General features: G+C 51.6%; 2 pseudogenes; both read right to left on the reverse strand.

Moving 5' to 3' along the window:
- Positions 1 to 2730: 2730 nt before the first annotated feature.
- LOC114783724 (complexin-3-like) lies at positions 2731 to 5849 on the reverse strand (annotated as a pseudogene).
- A 9276-nt stretch (positions 5850 to 15125) lies between these two features.
- Positions 15126 to 23656, reverse strand: LOC114783717 (tyrosine-protein kinase CSK-like; annotated as a pseudogene).
- Positions 23657 to 24799: the final 1143 nt, after the last annotated feature.

Raw genomic sequence — 24799 nt, forward strand, 5'->3', positions numbered from 1 at the left:
ACACTAAAATACAAATATCATACTTTCCAACAGAGTTACAATGTAACACAAATATCATACTTTCCAACAGAGTTACACTATAACACAAATATCATACTTTCCAACAGAGTTACAATGTAACAAAATATCATACTTTCCAACAGAGTTACACTGAAATACAAATATCATACTTTCCAACAGAGTTACACTAAAATACAAATATCATACTTTCCAACAGAGTTACAATGTAACAAAATATCATACTTTCCAACAGAGTTACACTAAAATACAAATATCATACTTTCCAACAGAGTTACAATGTAACAAATATCATACTTTCCAACAGAGTTACACTAAAATACAAATATCATACTTTCCAACAGAGTTACAATGTAAACACAAATATCATACTTTCCAACAGAGTTACACTATAACACAAATATCATACTTTCCAACAGAGTTACAATGTAACAAAATATCATACTTTCCAACAGAGTTACACTAAAATACAAATATCATACTTTCCAACAGAGTTACAATGTAACACAAATATCATACTTTCCAACAGAGTTACACTAAAATACAAATATCATACTTTCCAACAGAGTTACAATGTAACACAAATATCATACTTTCCAACAGTTACACTATAACACAAATATCATACTTTCCAACAGTTACAATGTAACAGAAATATCATACTGTCCAATAGAGTTACACTAAAACACAAATATCATACTTTCCAACAGAGTTATATTTAAGGTGCAAAAAGCACAAATCTGCTGTTCTTTAGTGCTAAAGCTTGCAGCAGAGGCTGCGTAAAACCTCCTCTGGTGACGTGTATGTGCCCTGCTCTGAATAACTTTGCCCTCTGGCTAATACGCGTTTTTTTAAAGTCCCGATAGAAGGGGGAGAATGGAGGAGAATGGTATTTTCTGGCCCGTTTCACCCCCTTTGTGTTAGATTGGCCATGCAGTAGGCCTGTGTCTTTCTGTCCTGAAGATTGTTCACGCCCTGCGGCCTGTCAATAGAGAGAGGTTTCAGCATCAATCTATTTTACTGCTGCAGCCTTTCACAACACACTCCAGAAGCAGCAATAGTCCCGTCTTCTGTGGCATTGAAATGGAAAACACCCTGATCTGGGGGGTTGTGGAAGAGACACAGCGACTAAACAGGGGATCCAACCTGCCCATGTCCACTCTGCACTGGGACAGATGGACAACTTCACTCAACTACTTATACCAGATCCAGAAAATGAAATAAAAAAAATGATAACAGCAGTCAGTCCTTCATCAAACCAGTGCAATCTAATCTTTAAAAAAAATCCATTGATATTAGATTCCCGAATTCAGTTTTGAATGAATAAATCTCACATTATATGCATTTGAACTTTTTGGTAGCATGGTGGTTGGCCGTGTGACCTCAGGGTTGTGACTTTGAATCCGTCTCCGGCTTTGTGTTTATATGCTCTCCCTGTGCCGCTGCGTGTCTCCTCCAGGTTCTCCGGTTTCCTCCCAGGTGAAAGCAGCTAGCAACACACTTGCCTATGAAGCAGAAGTCCCTGGTTCAAACCTCACTTACTAACATTGTGTCCCTGTCCCTGTCTCTACTGATTGTAGAGCCTCTGATAATTGCTGTAGATGTAAATCCAAAGACAGGTCACCTTAAATATTCCGTCGGTGTGAGTGAATGTTGTGTGTGTGTGTGTGTGTGTGTGTGTGTGTGTGTGTGTGATGGCGACTCTGGGCAACAGGACTGAGGTAGATGGTTTATACTCCAGACAGCGCCATCTAGTGACCTAGCAGAGTTACCTGTCTACTTTTTCTTTATTCTGCTGAGAACCCCATTCATCCAGTGTAGGAACGTACAGCGTAAACAGACCTTTAAGATCTATATGAGCTCATCTCGCTGAAACGTGGTTGTCCTGGAACCTATCAAATGTCCAGGATCAGCTGCGCTACCTGGGCTCCTGACGGAGCGGAGCATGCGCAGTAGCAGCCACGCCGAGCGGGGTCAGGTCGCCACCTGCTGGAGGAACACGGACTGACCACGAACCACGAGGACATCATAAAAATAAGTTTATTACAGTAAAAAGAAAAAAGAGGTCTGCAAATACACAGAATTCTATACAGCGCTGAAGTCTGTGGGAAGGTTGGTGCACAAAATCCAACATGTATCCAGTGCATATTTTATATGATTAAATGTGGCATCAGACAGACAAAAAAAAACCATATGCAGGTATTGCTTGAATGGGCTGATATTGCTTTCTTCATTTGTTCCTGGGTTCAGACCTGGAGAACGTACGACTAAATACCTTCACATTATTGCAAGAAGGACCTGGTGTGGTTGCACCACTGGAGAGGGGAGGACGAGAAGAACAGAGAAAGGCGACGTGAAGCGTTACACACCAGCCAGAACGTACGGAGATGGCGAGGAGAACGACACCAGACCCCCAGCACAACACGGCACCATGGACTACGATGTCGCGGCAGGTACAGCGAGTGATCACACCTACACCCCGACACAACTTTATTACACAACCACATTTAACAGGCCGACGGAGAGAGAGAGAGGGGGAGAGAGCGAGAGAGAGATTTCGATCTCTGATGCTGAACTGCTGCAGAAATCCCTTGGCAGGGGCTGAATTTCTGTTTTTCTGCAAACTGTATCACACACTGAAGTTCACATCATGAGAGAGAGAGAAAGACGAAGAGAGAGAGAGAGAGAGAGACACACCACACACAACACACACACACACTTCACATGAGCGAGCATTTCTCTGCCGAGCTTTTCAGGTCCTCCAGCGTGGCCTGGGCTTTGTCCTTCAGCTGGTCCATGTCCACATTCTGGATGCTGGACAGCTGGCCCAGCACCGAGCTCTTGTGCGCCTCCTCCTGGTTGTCCTCAGCAATCATCTTGGCCAGTTCTGTGGGCAGCTCCACATCATCTCCGGCCTGCTGGACTTGAGTCTCGTCCAGCTCGTTCTGTGGGGCCAGCAGGAGTTTTATAAGATCATAAAAACATAATTAGCTCCGGTTAAGGCTATTTATTGAGATCCTGATGCAGTAAAGCAGGCGAACCTTTGGAAGTCGGTACTTATCCCGAAAGTGCATTCTGACTGTAGCTCGCTCCGCCTTCTTCTGTGCAAAATTGGCTTCTCGTTCCCTCCTAGAAGCCATAAAAGACTGGAGTCACCACACACAGACACACTAATATTAACTTGCATGGTATTTGCATGGTCTTGAATCATTTCAATGATCTAATTTCTGACAAAATAAAGGCCCTCTGAAGGCTGCAACAGAGCGACGACAGCCTCACACTGCGAGAAGCGTGACCCAGATCGAGCGAGACTTCTTCTCCGGCGGAGGTGCTCCAGCGGGCTGATTGGACGCCTAAAGCGCAACTCCGGTATGCAAATAAATCAGAGCGCCGATAAACAGCGCAGGGCAAATTTGCACACGGCAGCCGAGGGCGAGGCCAGTGAGAGAGAGAGAGGGAGTGAGAGAGGAGAGGTGTGTGTGTGTGAGGGCAGTACAGCACCGGGCCCTGGGGCCAGAGGTGTATGTCTGTGTGCGTGTGTGTGTGTGTGTGTGTGTGTGTGTGTGTGTGCGTATGCATGTGAGTGCATGTAAGTGTGAGTGACAGAGCGGGAGATCTGGCATCGCCGCGGCCCCAGATGCAGCGAGGCTGCCGGTCCAACGCGCAGGGGAGCGACGCGGGGTCACGGCCTGGGCCGAAAGAAAACCGGATGCTCAGCGACCCCGGCAGCTGAGCAGGGACCGCCTCATACACATTTATATCCCATTTCTCACAGATCCACCAATCTCAGATTATTTTATTGCATAAATACATGTCTTGCTGGCCAAACGGTTGTCCTAAACCAGCTTTTCATCTGTGATTTTGCGCAGATTCCTCCACTAGAGGGCAGGCAGGAGACAGTGACGGTCGGACGAGGATCGTGTACAGACCTCATTACATCAACGAAAAACGGTGTGACGGATTTAAATTAAAAGCAGAAGGCAGAATGACTGCACGGCTCTGGCCACGTTGTTGGGGTGCTGATGTCGTGAACCCCCTGGATCCACCTCTGGCCACGTCGGTGGGGTGCCTGATGTCGTGTGACCCCTGGATCCACCTCTGGCCACGTCGGTGGGGTGCCTGATGTCGTGACCCCTGGATCCACCTCTGGCCACGTCGGTGGGGTGCCTGATGTCGTGACCCCTGGATTCCACCTCTGGCCACGTCGGTGGGGTGCCTGATGTCGTGACCCCTGGATCCACCTCTGGCCACGTTGTTGGGGTGCCTGAACTGGGTGACCTCTGTGTGGTCATGTTGTCATGAGATATAAAGGTTTGCAGAGACCAAACGTAGGATTTAACACACGATGTGCAAACATGTCCCCTAATGTGTGGCCCTGCCCTGGACGGCTGTCAGGGCGTGTTTGTCCACTCAAATCCTAATATCGAACACCCGTGTGGGCAAACACATAAATGGCAGTATTTAAATGTGGAATCCACAGAGAAAATGTTGGTTTGGTTTCAGTTGGTTTCCTTACATTTAAGGCCGTTATCCAGAGCGACGTACAATGTGCTTTTATAGGACCCACGACCTTATGATCTATTAAAGCGAAGGTCGGTCAATAATGTCTTTTGGCTGAACTTGTACCAGACGCACAGAAGATCCAAATTCACCGCAGGCATCAGGCTCACAGTTCAATCGAAGAAGGGTGACCAGGGGTCATCCTGCCCTTTCACCAGCAGAAGAAATATGAATGTTATCCATATGCAGCCTGTATAAATCCACAGCAGAGACCCTGGCCGCTTTACTCACAGAAATATTCACAATCTACAGTTTTCAAAATAGTAGGAAAAAAAAAAACGAATATTAACCCGAAAAGCTGTATAAATTATTCTATAACGGTTGTATTAGAGGAAAAATCGGTGCGCTGCGCTTGTGGAGAGCCACGGACCCCACAGATCCGACAGACCCCATGAATCCCACGGACCCCCGAGTCGTATTTTTCCTGTTTCTGGAGGCAGTTTTGACTGTATAAATTATTCTATAACGGCCGCATTTAGAGGAAAAAAAAGCGGTTGCGCTGCGCCTTGTGGAGAGCCACGGACCCACCGATCCGACAAATCCGACAGACCCCACGGACCCGAGTCGTAATTTTTCCGTTTCTGGCGGCAGTTTTTGACTCTAAATGCACTGTTCTATAATTATTTATAGAGGAAAAAACGGTGCGCTGCGCTGTGGAGAGCCACGGACCCCACAGATCCGACAGACCCCACGGACCCCGAGTCGTATTTTTCCGCTTCTGGAGGCAGTTTTGACTATAATAATTCTGTGACGGTTTGCATTTGGAGGTAAAAAAAACGGTGCGCTGCGCTTTGGAGAGCCACGGACCCCCACGAATTCCACGGACCCCGAGTCGTATTTTTTCCGCTTCTGGAGGCAGTTTTGACTGTATAAATAATTCTGTGACGGTGCATTTGGAGGAAAAAGCGGTGCGCTGCGCTCTGGAGAGCCACGGACCCCACAGATCCGACAGACCCCACGAATGCCACGGACCCCGAGTCGTATTTTTCCGCTTCTGGAGGCAGTTTTGACTGTATAATAATTCTGTGACGGTGCATTTGGAGGAAAAAGCGGTGCGCTGCGCTCTGGAGAGCCTCGGACCCCACGGACCCCACGCCGCCGGGCGCTTACTTCTCCTCCTCCAGCTGCTGCTGCTGGTACTCCTCGAACTCCTCCTGGGTCATTCCCTTTGGCGGCCGCCTCCGTCTTCTCGCCCTCGGGCTTCTCCTCTCCCAGCCCGCCCGTCAGGTTCTTCAGCTGCCCGCCACCACGTGTTTCACCATGAACGCCATTTCTCGGAGCGGAGGATCCGGCGGAGGCTTCAGAAGAGCAGCCGAACGCGCCCGAGTCCACAAGTTTTGCTGGACGCTCCCGTCAATCCCGTCCGTCCTCAGCCTCCCTCCCTCCCTCCCTCCCTCCGCCCAATCCCAGTCACGTGACTCGCCGTGGAGCCCTGGCTGGAAGTGTCCCGACATAAAAGTCCCGATATAATCATCATCATCATCATCATCATCATCATCATCATTTCAGGACAGGTGAGGTGACGCTGGGTGGCACATGGCAGGGGACTGGGAATATGTCAGCAGTGCCAGCGTCATTGTAGGTGTCTGTGGGTAGAAGGTGGGACATGTCGGTCGAGGAACAGCAGAAAACAAGGAAGCCTGTCAAATGGAAGAAGATAAGGAGCAGAGTCGGATCGGCGTGGCCGGCGTGGCCGGGGACTTGCAAATCCCTTTGCACTTCCAAAGTCCTCCCAGTCTCCAGAAAATCGATTCCCAACTTTGTGAATGCGGGCGAGGAGGAAGGACTGCACCCCGCCAGCAGTGTCCTTTGTTCCAATCGGAGATGCTCCATCTCGTCCTCAGATCGCGTATCTATTCTCGGCCGAGTCGTTCACACATGGCACCAAAGCGCCTAATAAGCGTCCCTTCTGACAGACGCCCGGACAGGCCCCGCGTGACACCTACACCGCGAGGAACTGTACTCGAGCGCGGCGCCCTGCTAGAAGGCTGCAATTAACCTCCACATTTACACCACTTCCCACGTCTCAGGGGCGGAGACGGCCTGACCCCACACCCTCATTCGAAATGCCGCTACAGCGCGGGTGGCAGGTTCCCAGTTTACTGGGTGGAACAGAGGAGTGACTGTCCACTGCGAAACACTGCAGCGCAGCACACGCCGCACACAACGAAACGAGTTCTCTGCTTTCAACCGTCACCCTCGCATGAGCAGTGGCACCTCGGTCAGGATTCGAACCGGCAACCTTTGATTACGGGGCCGCTTCCTACCCGCCAGGCCCCCACTGAAACGTGCTAAACCAGAAAATAGGACCACGAGCTAGCTGGAGTTGGGGGTTAGCTGCGTAATATTACTGCCAGAGGTCATTGAGGATCTTCAGCTAGATCCAGGGACGAAGACATCATCTTTGCGAGTCACTTTTGGACGGTGGAACGTACGGAAGTCATGTTACGATCAAGTCGGGGGGATCCAGACCGGGACCATTCAGAAGAAGAATTCGGGGAACAACTGCCGGTGTAATTAGATTATTAGCGTGTTTATTTCTCCCCGGGGGAGAAGGTGGTTTAATATGAATCACAGCCGTCAATAAAAAGTATGCGTTATTAATTAGAAGCGGGACCGATTTAATATCGAACGCTCAGGGACATTTTAGGAAACTGCAGATGGGAGTTCAATTTTCACATCAAAATACACATTTACACACGCGCACAACCTCCTTATATAACCCCCACGCATGGGTGCACACCCCGCACAGAGAGGCGCGGGCAGCGTGCGCCTGACTGCGGACACATCTGTCCCTCCCACAGCGTGGCCCTGCTTTCTGCGTTTGTGTGTCCACAAGCCGCTGTGGGGCCGGGGTCCCGCGGCTCCGATCTGTCCCCACGCCGCCCCTCTGAACCACGGGCCGAGGCTTCGTCTCCAGCTTCTCGCATGCGGCCGATGCGGGGGGACCTTCTCGGGGTTGCGGGGACAATCCACAATGTAACGGGGACGAGTGGAGCGGAAGACGGTGGTAGTAGCTAGTGGGTAAGACACTCGCCTGTGAACCAGGTTCAAATCCCACTTACTACCATTGTGTCCCTGAGCAGGACACTTAACCCTGAGTGTCTCCAGGGGGGGGGACTGTCCCTGTCACTACTGATTGTAAGTCGCTCTGGATAAGGACGTCTGGTAAATGCCGTAAATGTAAGACGGAGTAAAGAAAAAGCGTTACCTGCGAGGTTGGAGCACGAGGTGCGTTACGTAATTCAGAGGGACGGACGGTCCGTACCGGCTCGGCGGCCCTGGGAGAAAGCCGCGCAGCACAATGACTTAGTGCCGGCCGCCGGCTAAATGGGATGCGATAGCCGGAAAATTCTCTTTCCACCGACTTCTCGCAAACAATTCGGCAGCGAGAGAGGCGGGAGGGACGGAGGGACGGAGGGAGGGGGCCGAGGGTGGTGCTGGAGCCAGGAAGCTGGAAAGTCCAGGAGATATAATGCACGGGTGGGAGTCTATGGAGATGAACCGGGGTCATCTGACCCTCTGTCCTCTTCACCTCCTCGGAGCGAATCGCTCCGGCCCCCGACTCCCCCGACTTACGTAAAGCGCCTCGGCGATCGGGGACAAGCAGAGCATGACTCCACGTCTGGAGCCGGCGCGGACGGCAGTAACCCCGCCAGGCTTCCGGGGCGACCCGGCACGTCTTCGCCTCAGCGTGTATAAAAAATGCTAAGCCCTGACGAGAGCCCGTCTCCACAGCGTGGGGTGTTTGGAGGATTTTAACGAACACCAGCCTGATACCAAGTACCACGTGCTTGACGAAATGTGGAGGGATTTAACCGTTAGCATTTCAGTTTTTCACAATGTGATGGGGCGGCGGTGGCCTAGCGGTTAAGGAAGCGGCGCCGTACTCAGAAGGCTGCCGGTTCGTGTCCCGATCCGCCAAGGTCCCACTGAAGCAAAGCACCGTCACCACACACTGCTCCCCGGGCGCCCTGTCATGGCTGCCCACTGCTCACTCAGGGTGTTGGGTTTTAAATGCAGAGGACACATTTCACTGTGTGCACTCTGTGCTGTGCTGTTGTGTATCACAAGTGACAATCACTTCCCTTTTCTTCTAACCACGCTCGTGTGGTGAGCATGTGGCCTTTGACGGGGTTAAGGACGGCCGGGAGGGTGAAATGGAGGACCAACGGGCCGTTCCACGGACCTCCTGCATCACCAGAGTGACTAATCCGGCGCCTTTATACGAGCACCAGCGTGGAGACGCATCTTCAAATGAAGTCAGGGGCCATCAAACCCCTACGTTCAAGTGACAAGCTGCCCGGAGGTGTTAGCGTTGCAGCGCTCGGGAACACTGTGTTTTGCGCCACCGGTCACTGGCTGCCACACCACATGACCAGTCCACACGGGGGACACGACACACTCGTCGGTACGTCACCAGGAAACGAAGATGACGCGAGGTGAAGAGATGCGTATGGTACCATGCACGTCAGCGGCCATGTGAACATAAAGCGGACGGGACGTCTATGAGCAGCGTGCCTAGTCACGTTAATAAAACATCTGCTACGTCCTCCATTTGCCAGAGGGACACAAACTGGACCCCCCACAATTCATTGCTGCCAACTGGAACCCCTGGGGTCGAGTTCTGACACCACAGTTGCTGTTTGGTGTTTAAGGGAAGGACAGCCATCAAAACCAATCTGGTCACGGGCTCTTTGCAGGACATCTCTGGACTCAGCCGCATGTCCCAACACTCGCGATCTCCAGACCTGGACACCGTCACCACCGGTCTTGCCCTTTTTTAAACGTAAATGACACGCCATCCTCATTCACACATCTCTCTAGAATGGCTCCATGGAAGGTCGTTTTATCCAGAGCGCCCTTAAAATCAGTAGATTTCATTAGAGGGACAGTCCCCCTGGAGACACTCACGGTTAAGGGTCTTGCCATTGCAGTGTGTAGCATCCTTGAAAAGAGGAGGACAATGGCGTGGTCCTTAGCCTGGGTTGGGGGATGATGCACGCTGGAAATTCAGCATCCTTCCCGCACCTGAACACGAGCAAAACCAAATGTCCGCCCACCAGCGTGACGGGGACCCGGCCAGATTTGTCCCAAAGCTGCCACGGCGGATCAGGTCTCCTCCACTCACGGCCGAGGCCGGGAGGGTCTGGATGGCACATCCGTCAAACGCCCGCGTGCCGTCACTCTGCTCCGCGCACGCATGATTGATGCCAGTCCCGGTGACGGACTCCCGATTGCGCAACCTTCAGGAACACCGGCGCAGCCAGCGAGTGGCGCGCCATGTGGCGCACTTGACCTCGCCTACACAGAGGAGTCTCCATTTTTCTTCTGCACGGAACCAGCATGGCACCCACATCCATTTCAGCCAAGGTCTCGGGTCTCGACCTGATCGTAAACATGACTTCCGCACGTTCCACCGTCCAAAGCCACTCGCAAAGATGATGTCTTCGTCCCTGGATCTCAGAGTGGCTCAGCATGACTCTAATTGTCCCAGCCGGGCAACCTGCTGCAGGGCACCGTCGTAATTAGCCCCGATTGACATTAAAAGACAGCCGGCCGAGGAGGTGTTATCTGGTAACGTCTTGAGACATCTTGGTGGTGCTAACAAAGCGGCGCGTCATAGCGCAGAAGGGAGGAAGAGAGAAGCTAAAAAAAGTGAGGGGTTGAGGAGTCGGAACGTGTGAGTTCAGGCCGAGACCGCGAGCTAATGGACACGCACGCGCGGTGGCGGCCACCAAGACGCCGGCTTCCTAACGGAGATAACAGAGTAAAAGCGGTGAAGGGAACGGGCGATTGCGCCATTGTGTCCGCTGATGGTAATGAGTAGTTGCGCCGGAGGATAATGATCAGCCTGGGACGGCACGCCAGTGACGGGAAGAGCCGGTCAGATGTTATAAAACCGCAAAGACGGCGCTTTTTCCGGGGGGGCCCCGTCGTGTTACGTGGCCCTGCATGCCAGTTGCCAGAGCGCATCACGCTAATTGCCGCGACTGCGCTTCTGGTGGCTGCAGCGTCACGGTGCAGGGTCCCGGTTACAGGCCGACGCCAACACCGTGTGGTGAATTCAGACACCCGTCCCCCCAGCTTTTGAGGAGGACTAGGTCAAAGCCGACAGTCCCACGGCCCCCCCAGGACTCGCTACCGGCTCGCTACGAGTCGACTTTCAGACCGAATCTGCGTCAGGAGCCCGCCGGGGAACGTCACCGGACTGGAGGTGCTGCTGGTGGCTTCTACCACCGTTACCAAGATGCAAAGTTATACGCTGAATGCATTATGCAGAGCGGGTAATCATACGGCAACTCATTACCATGGTAACAGGGAGCATTAAAAAAAAAAAAAAGTCTTCACATGATTACGTTGGTGCTCACCATCTTGCACGTTCGCATCCAGCTGCTCTGCGAAGCCTTATATAAAAACGGCGCGATGGCGCGAGCAGACATACGGAGATCCAGGTTTCCAGCCCATAATTACCCCCCCCCGCCCCGCCAAACGAAGCAGAAGCGGGGGCGGCACGGCCACGGGCGAGGGCCGGGACGAGGCCGGGACAGATGGCACGTCCGCTGGGACTCGACGCGAGGCTAAAGGTCCAGTTGCGTCCACATGGACCCAGGACGGTTCTTTTCTAAAATGGCGTCCAGAGCGATTTTCTATTTTTCCGTGGATCCATGTGGACTGACCTTTAACCCCAAACCGCGCCCTACATACAACGGTGGCGGATAAAACCTTCGTGGTTAAACCTGTCTACGCTTCACATTTCTAATGAAAGACAACTCGGTTAAGAACTAGACGCCAAACAAGGAAGGCGGGGGAGTTACAGCGCCACCTACAGGTTAAAATTCCAGAAAACACTCCTGTGTGAGAGTCAGAGAGAGTGAAGTGATTGTCACATGTGATACAGCACAGCACACGGTGCACACAGTGAAATTTGTCCTCTGCATTTAACCCATCACCCTGAGTGAGCAGTGGGCACCATGACAGGCGCCGGGGAGCAGTGTGTGGGGACGGTGCTTTGCTCAGTGGCACCTCGGCGGATCGGGATTCGAACCGGCAACCTTCTGATTACGGGGCCGCTTCCTTAACCGCTAGGCCACCACTGCCCCACCACTGTGTGGGCGCAGGTTTTGGTCAGACGCGGTCCGACCCGTTTTAGAGGAAAGCGTCCTCGTGTGGACGAGGCACAAGTGGTGTTGGTGATTAGAGAAGAAAAAAAAAAGAGTAACGAAGAACAGAAATGGAGACCAATGATGCGTTTAGCTGACCTTAAAAGGCAGTGGAGCGGAGCCTGTTTCCTGCAGACGCATAACCAGGTGAGGTTACGGCGTTTAAAGCAGCAGACCGTGGCGCGGCGGCTGCCGGCACGAAGGGCCCGGGGCCCGACTCACGCCACCGCGAGAAAGATTGGCGGTGGCAGGCCGCGCCCCTCGGGCCGTCGGTGGGCGGAGGACTGGGGTGAGGGGGTGTGAAATGTCACGGGGGGGAATGCAAATCCAGCTTGACAACCTGATGCAGAAAACATGTTCTCACTGACTCAGGGAACCTTGATATTTTCACAAAGTCAGGCAGAATGTGTCAAACCACACACACACACACACACACCACACACACAGAGCCCAAGGACTCCAACTGGTTTATTTAGAGAGGAGATAAATAAAAAAAAAAAAAAAAAACCCACACCCCACCACCCTGTTACATGCCAGGACGGGTTTTTCGTCCGTTATCCATCTCCTCCAGAGCGGTCCCCCGTCTCCGATCACCTCGGAGGTCCACAGCGCCGGGACAAATTGGCCATCTGCAGGTTGGTCGTCCCCGCTGTGCTGCGGAAATGACATGGGAGTCGCTGCACGGATCATCTCCCGCTCGCCGTCTCCAGGGAGATTCGGGGTCGACTCCTCGGCTCCGCCCACAATCCTTTTTCATGCCAGAGGACGGCCCCACACGATGGCCATCGATTGGGAACGCCCAGGGTGGCCACCCTGGCGCTATGAAAGCTGCGCCAGTACATGCAGCATCAAACGAGCGGGAAAATGGCGGCGATTCCGCATGTTACTGCATTACACCTTCTATATTTATCCCCTTCCAAGCACAGCTCGTCCCGCACTCGGCTGCAGTTCGCGGTGGTGGGTGCTAGTAGCCTGTGAACCAGAAGACCAGGGTTCAAACCCCACTCACTACCAAACCCCACTCACTACCTGAGCAGGACACTTAACCCTGAGTGTCTCCAGGGGGGACTGTCCCTGTAGCTCTGGATAAAGGCGTAAATGTGGCGCATTTTGGGGTTGGCGGGGCGACGGCGGGTACAGGCCACGGCAGGGCGGCTCGACGACACGCATGTCGCGCAAACGGATGCTAATTGCAGCGGCGCCATCAGGCGAAGCCGCGGATTATTTTTAGGCCGGTTTCGGCGAGGGGAAGAGCGCGTGAAAGCGGATTTGTCAGGCGGGCGTCGACGCGGCTACTTACGAATAATATTCCCACGCCGCGGGTTTAATTAGCCGCCTTTCCGCAGGGTTCCGCCGTGACGTAGGAGGACGCCGGGATTACGGGTTTTAAGGAGCCGTGAGTGACAGCAGCTGCAGGAAAGGGGTGGGGCGACCTGTCACACTAGAAATTCGGTAGATGACGACATCATCAGCATCATCATCATCATCAGTTAAGTCTCACCGCCAACGCCTCCGTAGTGAGGAGGCCACGAAAGAGCGGCATCAGACGTCGAGGAGACCCTCTCCACGTGTTCCGGTGCACGTGCGGCGGCCCTCAGCACCACAGCGCCACCTGCTGGGCGCACCTAGAAACGGCCACCACGCCACCAGACAGTGTCGAGCTTTTCCGAGGCTGCCTGACAGCGTGCCGCGATCAGACGCAACAAGGGAGGACAGGCCCAGTCATGTGTTGCCGTGGTTTACGCAACCGTGGCGCATCGGGGACATTAACGTGCTTAAGAATAGACCGGCGCGGGACGGCGGACAACTGCTGGCCCGGAGCAGACGGCGAGAGAGGGAGGGGACAGGGGACAATGGTCCGGCGTAAACAGAAGGGGGCCCGTGGGTGTCTGAGTGCTAGACTCCAGTCGCACCTCGCCTCCTTCGCACCTGCATCAACACCGGCATGTGCCGCGCCTATTTTCGAGGAACTCTAAGCGCCGGCGAGCCAGATCCGGCCTGATGAATGTGACAAGCGTGACGCGCACGTATGCACATCTATGCCACGGCGTCACTAGCCACGCCCACCACCCGCCCCTCCCTCGCCCCCGCAGGCTCAGGTCTCTGCACACGGGTTCAGACGGAATGATTTATTGGTAATCATGGCAGCATAATGAACAAATGAACATTGAAAGCGCGGACAGTTAAACCAAGGCCTCTCACGCCCAGCATGCACAACGAACTCGCGAGGACTCCGCAGACGTCCTCTTCAGACGTCCCTCCGCACGTCTTGTTCAGTTCTTTGAGTCCTCCTCAGCGCAGTCGCTTTCTTCTATTCTGCCGTCGGTGGATTGTGTGGGTTTTTTTTTTGTCCTTTAAATATATTTTAATATAAAACAAGCCCACGGTACAGTATGATGTTCATCGTTTCTCAGTCCCTGCGTTGTCCCGTGTTGACATGGCGAGCAGCTCAGCTGTGTGTATATGTGTGTGGTGTGTGTGTGTGTGTGTGTGTGGGGCTGAGCATGCTCACGCAGGGTCAGTCTCTCGTCTGTGAACACAGAACCCAGTTCAGGAGGAAAGATGGCGCAATGACAACAGACAAAGAAGATTTTTAAAAAGATTAATAAAAAAACCAAAAGAACAACCAGGAATACAAAAAACCAAGATACAAAAAAAAAAAAAAAAAAACAGGAAATGAAGAGAAGAAAAAAAAAGAAAGGGGGTGTGTGTGGTGAGGAGCTGGGTCAGGGTGGGGGGGACAAGATATGGAGGATGGGGCTGTTTAGTCTGGAGGGCACTTGGCACAGAGTGAAGGCCCCCACCCCCACACGTATGTAAGCATTCATGCACATATATGCATGCATGCACACACACCACGCACACGCACACACACACACACACACACACACTCTCTCTGTTTGGCTGAAACCAGCACCACACAACACAGGGACCAGTGGAATGGGAGAAGACGGACATTAAGAGAAGGGGAAGAGACAGACAAACGTGGGAAAAAGGACAGCCTCCCCCATCCTTGTCCATGCCTAAAGTGAGAGGTTGAGGACAGGAGGAGTCAGGGGGACAGAACATGGACCTGTTGGGTGGTGGGAGGAAGAGGACATTGGAACGGCGAGAGGCAGACATGGAGTGACCAGTCTCAAGTAAAGGGGGGGCAAGAAAAAAAAAAAAAAAAAAAAACGAAATGGGGGAGAATGGGTGCAGGTCTCAAGTTGTGGTCCGTGGGTGGGGAGGGCGTGCACGCTCCGCCCCCCCTCCGTCCATCCTCCTCTCCTCCTCGCTCACAGGTAGAGCTCCTTGGCCTCTGATATGCTGCAAGCTTCTCCCTCAGCATGCGGAAGGAGGGTAGCATCACCGAGTCGAGGGTCCAGCAACTGCTTCATCAGGTCATAGAACCACAGGAGGGCAGCCATCTGGAGCGTCCATCTTATACCCCTTCTCCACCCGTGGCACCACCTCCTTCAAAGGCTGCGCAGGAGGGAACAGGAACAGGAACAAGCAATTACTGTAATGTAAATGACTTGCCTGCCCTCTAGTGGCCGTTTTAATAAAGTGCCAAAGACAACAGTGAAAACAGCCAGACCTTTTTCAAAGAGGGCCACATGTAGAAAATATATGAGGTGGGCGATGTTGGATCAAATAATAACTTATTTATTTTCTTTATTAACTTCATTTACCAACACGTGTTATCATCTGGTAATGTTTACTCAGCCCCCGTCGAATGCTTTGTATGACAAAACCCCCCCTTTTTTTTTTTTTTAAGGCCGTCTGGCTGGGTTTATAAAAGTTTGGCCGGTTCTCGGTTTTTGAGTTCATCGAGTTAATGAAACATTCGCCACGTCATGGGATTCCTACACGACTGACCGCACGAGTTAATTTTTTAATACAAAAAACATCATTCTGGCATTTACAGCATTTTAATATGAAAATGCCTATTTTACACCACAGTTTTAGAAAACTCACTCCATAAGGGGTGAAATTCCGTACATTCGACCAGTGTTTTTGGTTTCTGCCACTTTGCTCACTATTCGCAGAATCTTTCTTTGGTTCCACTTGTTTGGTGAAGATGTTGCCTCAATAAACCTTCCACCTTGTATTGAATTAAGAAGTAGAATACGGCTGAGAGCTACGTCTGGGTGTGGGCCATATTCCATGATATTCGTAGAATTAGCATGGGTATTGGCTTAAAAATGCCTCCCGGGGCCGCAGTTCAGACGCAAACCTGATCTAAACGATAAAAATAAATAAATAAAATAATGTAGAGATGCTTACAATTCTGGGATAAGGCACACGCCAAAGGACGAGTAGATCTCCCATAAGAGAATCCCATAACTCCACACGTCCGATTTTAGTGGAGAACCGCTGTTCAGAGAGAGCAGAAGAATACAAATTAAACTCGATTTACAAATTTGGCATATTAGAATATTCATCTTGTGTCAGAATTAAAATGAATTCTAAAAATGTGTGACCAGTAAATTGACATAATGGCATAATATGTTCCATTTAGTTCTAAAGCTTATTAAGGTGTACAGGTCCTGATGAACATATCCTGATTATTAGAACATTTTGAAATATAATCGGTAGCGATATGGTACCTTCTCTCTCAGAGCCTCCGGCGACGTCCATTTGACGGGCAGTTTGGCCGTGTCCTGAGTGGACGAAGCCTCCTTGGTGAGGCCGAAGTCGCTGACCTTGGCGATGTTGTCGTCCGACACCAGCACGTTGCGCGCAGCCAGGTCTCTGTGTACGAAGTTATTGGCCTCCAGGTATTCCATCGCTTCACACACGTTACTGTAGACACACACACACACACACACACACACACACACACACCTCAGTCAACAAGAAGAGACGGGAACTGAAGGAGGTTTGTGTATGGGTGGCAGCGGGACTCACAGCGAGAATTTGAGGAGGCATTCTCCACCCAGCACGGTCCGCCCTCGCGAGCGCAGGTAGTCGACTAGACTCCCCTGTAAACACACACACACACACACACACACACACACACACACACACTCGGGTCAGCGAGCGCTACGCGGTGCACACGGGCAGAGCCGCAGGACAGACCTTGGCCATGTATTCGGTGACGATGAAGAGGCTGCCCCGCTCCTCCACGATCACCCCCAGCAGCTGCACCAGGTTGGTGTGCCTCAGTTGCCTGACGGCGGAGGAGGAGAAAGACATGAGGCCGGCGGGGGGGGCGCAGTTACGCGGCGACTGTGCGCACCGTTCGGAGCACCACTCACGTCATGACCGAGGCTTCGGCGAGGAAGGCCTGCGCCGTGGCGTCGTGTTTGATGCACTTCACCGCGACCTTGGTCCCCCTGTAGTCCCCCACCATAACGTCTGCACAAAAACACACTGTTCATGTTGTTCTGCTTTTAAAACAGCCGAGTCCGGCGTGGCAGAGGGCATCTCCTGGTTCACTAAAACACTTAAAGGGTCAGGGTGGCCTAGCGCTTAAGGAAGCGGCCCCGTAATCAGAAGGTTGCCGGTTCGAATCCCGATCCGCCAAGGTGCCACTGAGTACAGCACCGTCCCCACACACTGCTCCCCGGGCGCCTGTCATGGCTGCCCACTTCCCACCAAGGGTGCTAGTTAAATACAGAGGACACATTTCACTGTGTGCACCGTGTGTATCACAAGTGACAACCACTTCACTTTTTTCCCCACTTTATTTTTAGATATTAAAACATATTAAAATATAATTTCATATGACACGTCAGTGGAAGGAGCCAATGAGCAGCCAGCCACCAGACTGGAGGACCCTGGTGGTGGAAACCAGGCCAAACAGACCCTGGATGTCACACAGTCACAACAGACGCGTCCTCCATGGGGCGGGGCAGCGAGTGCTGGTACACGGCAGACATTCAGACTGCGATGCCGTGAGCTACACACGTGGAACCAGAACATCCCCCGCCCTGCACGCAACATGGCAACACGGACAGGCAGGCGCACACTCACCCCCAAACTCTCCTTTCCCGATGGTCTGGATGAGCTTCAGCTCTTTTCTGTTGAGCGCCCAGCCGCCTGCGAGGGGTGAAGAGCAGGACAGTCAGCTCCCTGCACGCTGTGGCACTGGTCCCAGGCCTCCACGGGCCTTAATTACCACTCGAGGCTAAACTAGCCCCGTTGCGATGAGCAGTTAACCTCACAGGGGCTCCTGTGTGGGTTCGTTGCCACGTTGCACCAAGCCGACAGCTCCCGCGGACCAGGGTCACTCGCCATGAAATAATTAGTGCAACAGACTAAAAGGACATACTTCTAAAGTGTCTCCGTGACAGGGGCGGGACTGGTAAGGTGCTCTGGATAACATGTGAAGTGTGTGCAGTGAGTGCAGAGTCTGCGTACTTCGGGAAAACTCATCCTGGGCTGCAACTGTTCCCTCCATCAGCTTTGGCTTGTTGAGTCTGGTGCACAGGCCGTCCGCATCTTTGGTGTAATGCTGCAGACAGACATATAATCACTTTTATTTCACGTCACACAACAGACGCAGTGCTGTGAAAATCATTCATATAATTACAGTTCTGTAAATCAAGGTAATAAAAGGCGGAACGGCTGCAGCACCTTTATCGTCCACCAGGGGGCAGCGCCAGATCACATGGGTGAAGAGCACAAGGGACCGAATCTCAGCCGCATTCATGTGAACATGCAGCTCGTTAGAGAGCTCACTTCAATGAATTCATCGAAACCAGCAACCGGTTAAAGAAATTCAATTACATGCAGGAAAAAAAAAATAAAAATAAATAATAAATAAAGAGCACAACAACGTGACTTCACTCCTGAACCATTCCGACCGCACCAGGAAGAAAAACAGTCTGGCTCGGATACGTGGGCTTAGTTCAACAGCCGCTCTGTCTCCGCGTCGGGACAGTGTTCGACGCGGCCGATACGAGGGACCATGTGGAGCCTGTTGTGACAGGCCAGGCCGGAGGAAGGGGGAAGGACGGCAGAGGAAAAGAAAAAGAATGGAAGAAAGGAGAGAGGAATGTCAGGAATTCTGGTGAATTACAGAGGGCATGACGGGGAGAGAACTCCAGGGAGGGACGTGGAAGAACGTCAAATCGTGTAGGGAAAGGGACGATATACAGTAAAGTATGTGTCTATAAGGGAGGAAAAAGAAACACACACACACACACACACACACACCCCGCAGATCTACTCGGTTTTCGCGCCGCTGCTACAAGGGCACCAGGAAGTCGGTCAGTGAGACGATTCTGCCAGCGTGGAAACGCAGGCTCCCCGATGCCAACGCGCCGGGCACGCCGGCGACCCCTGAGAAAGGTCAGGAATGCGTGCGCAGGGAAGGGTGGGGCGCCGCTATTCTATATCGGGAAAAAGCGAAATTACAGTGCACACGCCCAAGCGAGCTGCGCCGCGTGCAGGGCGCTGAATCCATATTTACTGGGAGTTCACCTCCACCAGCTGCATGAGGTTGTCGAAGTACTCCTCCTCGTCGATGGACAGCTTGCCGTTCAGGTAGATGATGCGGTAGTGCTCCACCTTGCCCTCGCAGCTCACGCACAGGGTGTAGTCGCCGGGGTAGTTGGTGCTCTCCCTCACCAGGTACAGGCCCGTCTCGGGGGGGTACAGCAGGCGCTCGGCCTGCTCCCGGGTGATCTTTCCATGGAACCACCTGGAAGGGGCAGGAAAAAAGAGGAGGAGGCCGGTTAGCACGCGCGAGCGGCCGCGTGGAGCCGAACCGGAGCGGCTACCTGACTCCGCGCGGAAACAGGAAGCGGCGAGACGGAAACTCTCACAGCAGCGCGGCAATAACAGGAAGATCCGAGAGGAGAGAGAGAGAGAGAGAGAGAGCCTACAGTAACCCGTTTATCCGCAGGACGCTCTGCCGAACATCTCCAGACCCACTGAGCGAGCGGTGATCAGGGGATTTGATTGATTCGGGCCGACGTGCAGACCTGTCCCCCGTGGCCGGCCAGACAGACGCGGGCCCTGTGCAAAGCTGCTTAATGTGGATCGAGTTGATTAGATCAGTGGAGCCGCTTCTCCACAGGCGGCCTGACGCAAAGCCACGTTAATCTGAGGGCCGCGAGACGTAAACACAGCAACGCTCAGAAAGAGGCGGGGACGGCGAATACGACAAATCACGAGACCGATGTTTCATACCAAAGTCCGAGAAAGTAAAAAAACGGAGACAAATAGGGGGACGAGAGTCTAATTAAACAAGTCCAGTTCTTACACTGCAGCAGAGGTGTGCAGTTCTCCCCCACCAGGGGGCAGGACTGTCCCCACAGCGCCATCTGAGGGACAGAGGTCGTTCACACTTGACCTTAATGCGAGTTTGGCAATAAAAACCCCCCCAACCAAATCATTTAAGCAGGAACCAGAAGCGGCGAGTGGATCCAGTTCTGAATACGCAGAGGACACGCGGTCCAGTGCATGCTGGGTACGTTCACACCGGTCCTCGTCTGATCAGACAGGACAAACAAACTAACCCCGCCTTCTTTACATTAAAACAACCACACACAGCAGAGTGGATGCCGATGCAATCTTAAGCAAAAAGGACTTTGGTGAATTAAAATAAGACAAAGGTGCTGTTGCAACATTAATTTCTTTATTTTACTGACTTTTAAAATAAAAATGTAGAAATGTGTGCAGCATATTAAATGAGGCATTAAGTAAAATGCTGTGGAGGTTTGTATTATGATACTCAATCTTATTATAACTGGAACAGTTATAGGGTGGTAGTAGCCTAGTGGGTAACACACTCGCCTATGAACCAGAAGACCCGGGTTCGAATCCCCCTTACTACCATTGTGTCCCTGAGCAAGACACTTAACCCTAAGTTGCTCCAGGGAGACTGTCCCTGTAACTACTGGTTGTAAGTCGCTCTGGATAAGGGCGTCTGATAAATGCTGTAAATGTAAATGTAAATGTAAATGGAACATATGGAGGCAAGAAAAAAAAAACCCATAAAGCCAGAAAATCCCCAACAGATTAAGCTGCTGCTGTAAACAATTAGCCGTGGCGGCAGGAAAACCCCGGCACTCGAGGACAGACACTGGACAGGCCCGATGTAAACAAACCTGTCGGACTGGGTGCCAACGTCCGCCTGAAACATGCAAACTAGCGTGGCGGACGGGCCACGCCCACGGCGGAGATACAGGAGGTGGTCGGAAAGGCGGGTGTGTGGGAGGGTAGACAACGCGTACATTTATATGACTGATTTCTTGATTAAAAAAAGGCTGTGAGCTACGCATGCATATCTGTATCTGCGTCCTGTAGTGTGTACTCCTTACCACCAGGGGTCACAAACCAAACAAATGAATGGATACCTGCATTTTAAAATAGTGCAAATCTCGCAACGCTGCCCCTATTTCTGCCTTTACGCTGAATTCCATCTGAATTGACCGAAGTCCTGTTCTGGCCAGGCTGTTTCCGTCGTAGGATGTCCTGCGTTGGGCCTCGTCCACACGAATATTTCAATAAAACACCCTCTGAACTTGAGCTTTTTGCAGCTGCGTTTGATCGGCAGTTCACTGGCGTTCGCTGGTATAAACTGATGGCAAGAAAACGTTGCATGCAGTGTTAATCTGATGCACAGCCGAATGCTGGTGGTGGACGCCCATGTGGACGCTCACCTGACACCACAAACGGCCGAAAAACGGCTGTGGGCGTATTTAAAACATCGCAATGTGAAGTAGATAATGATGAACTTATACAGCACGTTAGATGAAAGCCTCTGCCAGGAGAAGGACTTCTGCTCATCCACGGTGCACAAAAAGTTACCAGCTCAGCCAGGCAACAACAGTTCACGAGCGAACTGATGACCGATCTCGCGTCCTCTACTTCTGGACGGGATTGTGGGAAAAAGAACGTGGGCCAACTCACGGCATGAGGCTGAGCTTCCCTCCCGACTTCACGCCTTCCCTTTTCTGGACGTAGTTGGCAGGGATGGTGCCTTCTCGGCCTAAATGGTTCTTTGCTCTGTACCAGTTTGGGTCCTGGAGAGGAAATCACAAAAAAAAAAAAAAAAAAAATAAATAATTATTTCTCATTCATGAAAAAGTTTTTTTTATTTAAGAAAAACCAGATCAGTGCATTCATATGTCGACACAAGCGCCATCATTGTTTAGCTTGGCCACACACAACCGCCTCTGAAAAACCCCCCCGATATGTTTTGGCGCTTGACGTGCATGTGTGGAGGTTACCTTGGTTACGCCGATGATTGACAGCACATCTCCTTTGGAGAACGGCAGGTCCTGACCCGTCGTGCCCTGGAAGTTGTACTTGGCTATACACTCCGTGCCGGGCGGCCATACTACCTACGGATGGAGCCAGGAGACAAGCGCTAAAGCTTATTTCAAAGCTGAGGCAGTCGGTGGTCATCCACGTCATAGTGACACCAAAGCGGCCCTTTAAAATGATTCACTACGAACTGGTCACATGAAAGCAAGGAGCGTGAGAAGCACATTTCCGTGAAAGTGCTCCCGTGGCCACAATGCCGCAAGCGTGGTCAGAAGTATGAACAAGCGTGGCGCGTATGTAGTACTTGTCGTGCCTTGCTACCGGCTCCTTCAATGTAAAACGAGTTGCATAGCAACACAACCATTTGTCCACGACAAAATTGAATCCGTGATACCAAATTGTACAACACGAATGACCAAGATGGCGTGATATGATGGCCAGTAACTTGAATATTTTAAATAAGCCCGATGCACTATTCAATATAACACATACAAACCGAACTTTGAATGTCTGGGTTATGATAATATTTGCTTTGAATTTCATTAAAATGAGTAAACGTGTTTCAAATGTAAATTTTTTTAAAATACATTGAAATTAAATGATTATCTGAGCACCCATGTTAAAATATTAGGACAAGTAAAAGTGCAGAAAAATGACAGAAATTCCTTCAGCACTTTGATTCCATTTTCCAGAGAAACGCCCTTCGGCACAGACCTCTTGAAACCTGCCTAATGCACGAGAAACGTCGTTCATTTATCTACGTGGATGTACTCGGCCTCATTCTGCACGTGGCAGACAGGCCTCGACTCTTCCGGGACAGAACTTTCCACGCCGGTGTACGCAGAGAGCGCCATTCCACACAGAATTTGTTACTTCTGCTTCATCTGCCCACACGTCAGTTTTCCTGGCAACGCTGAGAGAAGTAGGAACACGCGGCAATGACGTCAGTAGTCACCGCTCCCGTTAAAATGCACTGACAGTCATCTAAACGTACATCAGCGTTCATGATCTTATAGGAAGACGTAGAAAGAGAAGAGGGTGGAAATATGAATTGATGAATTCTACTTCAGAAAATGAGGTTACATGGGCCGTGTAGTCTGGCATATGCAAAGTGACTGCACAGAACCCAAAATCTGGACGAATGCAGTATTCTGAAGGTCCTACATGGGAGAAGAACGCCATCCATTTGCCTTCTTCTCCCATGTTGGGCCTTCAGGTTTTGGACTTTGATCAGACAACTGCCATTCCGACAAGAGAATTATCTTCATTGCATCATTATTCTCATTGTCGAGAGGCAAAAACCACACAACTAAATAGAGAACGAGTTGCATAGCAACACAACCATTAGTGGTAAAAACGAAAATGTTGGTGGTGGAGTTAATGATTTTAAACGGCACATTTCACATGCCCTCAACCTCAAATGGTCACAAGTAACAGGAAGTCCTCTAATTTTGGACTAATCAGGCCTACTGGGTCCATTAGAAATGTAGATTCTGTGTGCTGCATGATTAAGATCCTACCTGGACCCCAGACATGGTGAGGGGTGGGGTGGTGGGTGCTCTGGTAGACGTCACAGCTGAGCAGGTACCATCAGACCTGCAGACAGAGGGAGACACACACAGACACAACATGAAGATTTCCAGTCCGACATGTGGAAGTGTGAAGCGTTGGCACATCCCCTTCCCTCCCCGGCTTCCCTTTAAACCGTGGACCTCAGCACGTCCCTCATCACCAGCGTCTCAGGTGGGGTGAAGGAGACGTGAAAGGCGAGGCGGAGCTACGAAGCGCCACGGGAACCTCCTGCCACAACACATCATAACCACTGAGAACAGGAAGCGGACCAGAAGAACGGGGGGAAGTTCCTGACAAATGCTAGAGTGCCGAAGTCAGTGGGAGGAGACGTGATGCCGCTTTCGGTTCAGAAGACGGTCCAACTGCGGCAATCTCTGCTACTGGAGACACAAGCTCCATACCGGCTTCCCCAACTGGCCTGGAGAGGCACAGGTCCCGTCCCTGCAGCTACCGTCCCTCCAGCATGTCCTGTGTTGAAACAGGAAGCCGGCTAATTGCAGAGCCGCTGCAGATCTATGCAAACTGGCAAAGCCAAATTTAGCAGAGCGAGGCGGGCGAGCGAGCGTTCCATTTTTCCTGGCCGGGACACAACCCCACCGCGAATCATCTACACGTGCGTAATTAAGCCCCACCCACAGGAGAACGCTTTTCTCTAAAAAAAAAAAAAAAAGATGCAAAGAACGTTCCACTCCACGCCTGTAGGTGGCGCTGTAGCTCCGGCTCTCCTCCGCAGTGAGTTAAACACGTCGTTGTTCTCCAGCCGCGTCTTTTCATTAGAAATGTGCCGCGTAGAGAGAGAATTTCTTGTAGCAGCTGCGGCACAACCACCAACGTGTTGTCCGCCATTGTTGTATGTAGGACGCATTTGGGGTGAAAGGTCAGACTAACGTGTCAGCATTTTCACGACAAAAGCAAATTTGCCATCCACAGACACGAAAAGAGACTTTCCTCTGGGACAGGTTTTAGAAAATAACCGTTGTTGTTCCTCTGAAAACGTTGCCGTGTGGACGTGAGGCCAAGTGTCCCCGTTTTTTGAGAAAAAAATTGCTGACGTGAGGCCAAACATCCCTGTTTTTTGACAAAAACGTTGCCGTGTGGACGTGAGGCCAAGTGTCTCCGTTTTTTGAGAAATACATTGCTGACGTGAGGCCAAACGTCCCCGTTTTTTTTGACAAAAACGTTGCCGTGTGGACGTGAGGCCAAGTGTCCCCGTTTTTTGAGAAAAAACATTGCTGACGTGAGGCCAAACGTCCCCGTTTTTTGACAAAAACGTTGCCGTG

The sequence above is a fragment of the Denticeps clupeoides genome, unplaced genomic scaffold (genome assembly GCF_900700375.1).
Source record: "Denticeps clupeoides unplaced genomic scaffold, fDenClu1.1, whole genome shotgun sequence".
NCBI lineage: Eukaryota > Metazoa > Chordata > Actinopteri > Clupeiformes > Denticipitidae > Denticeps > Denticeps clupeoides.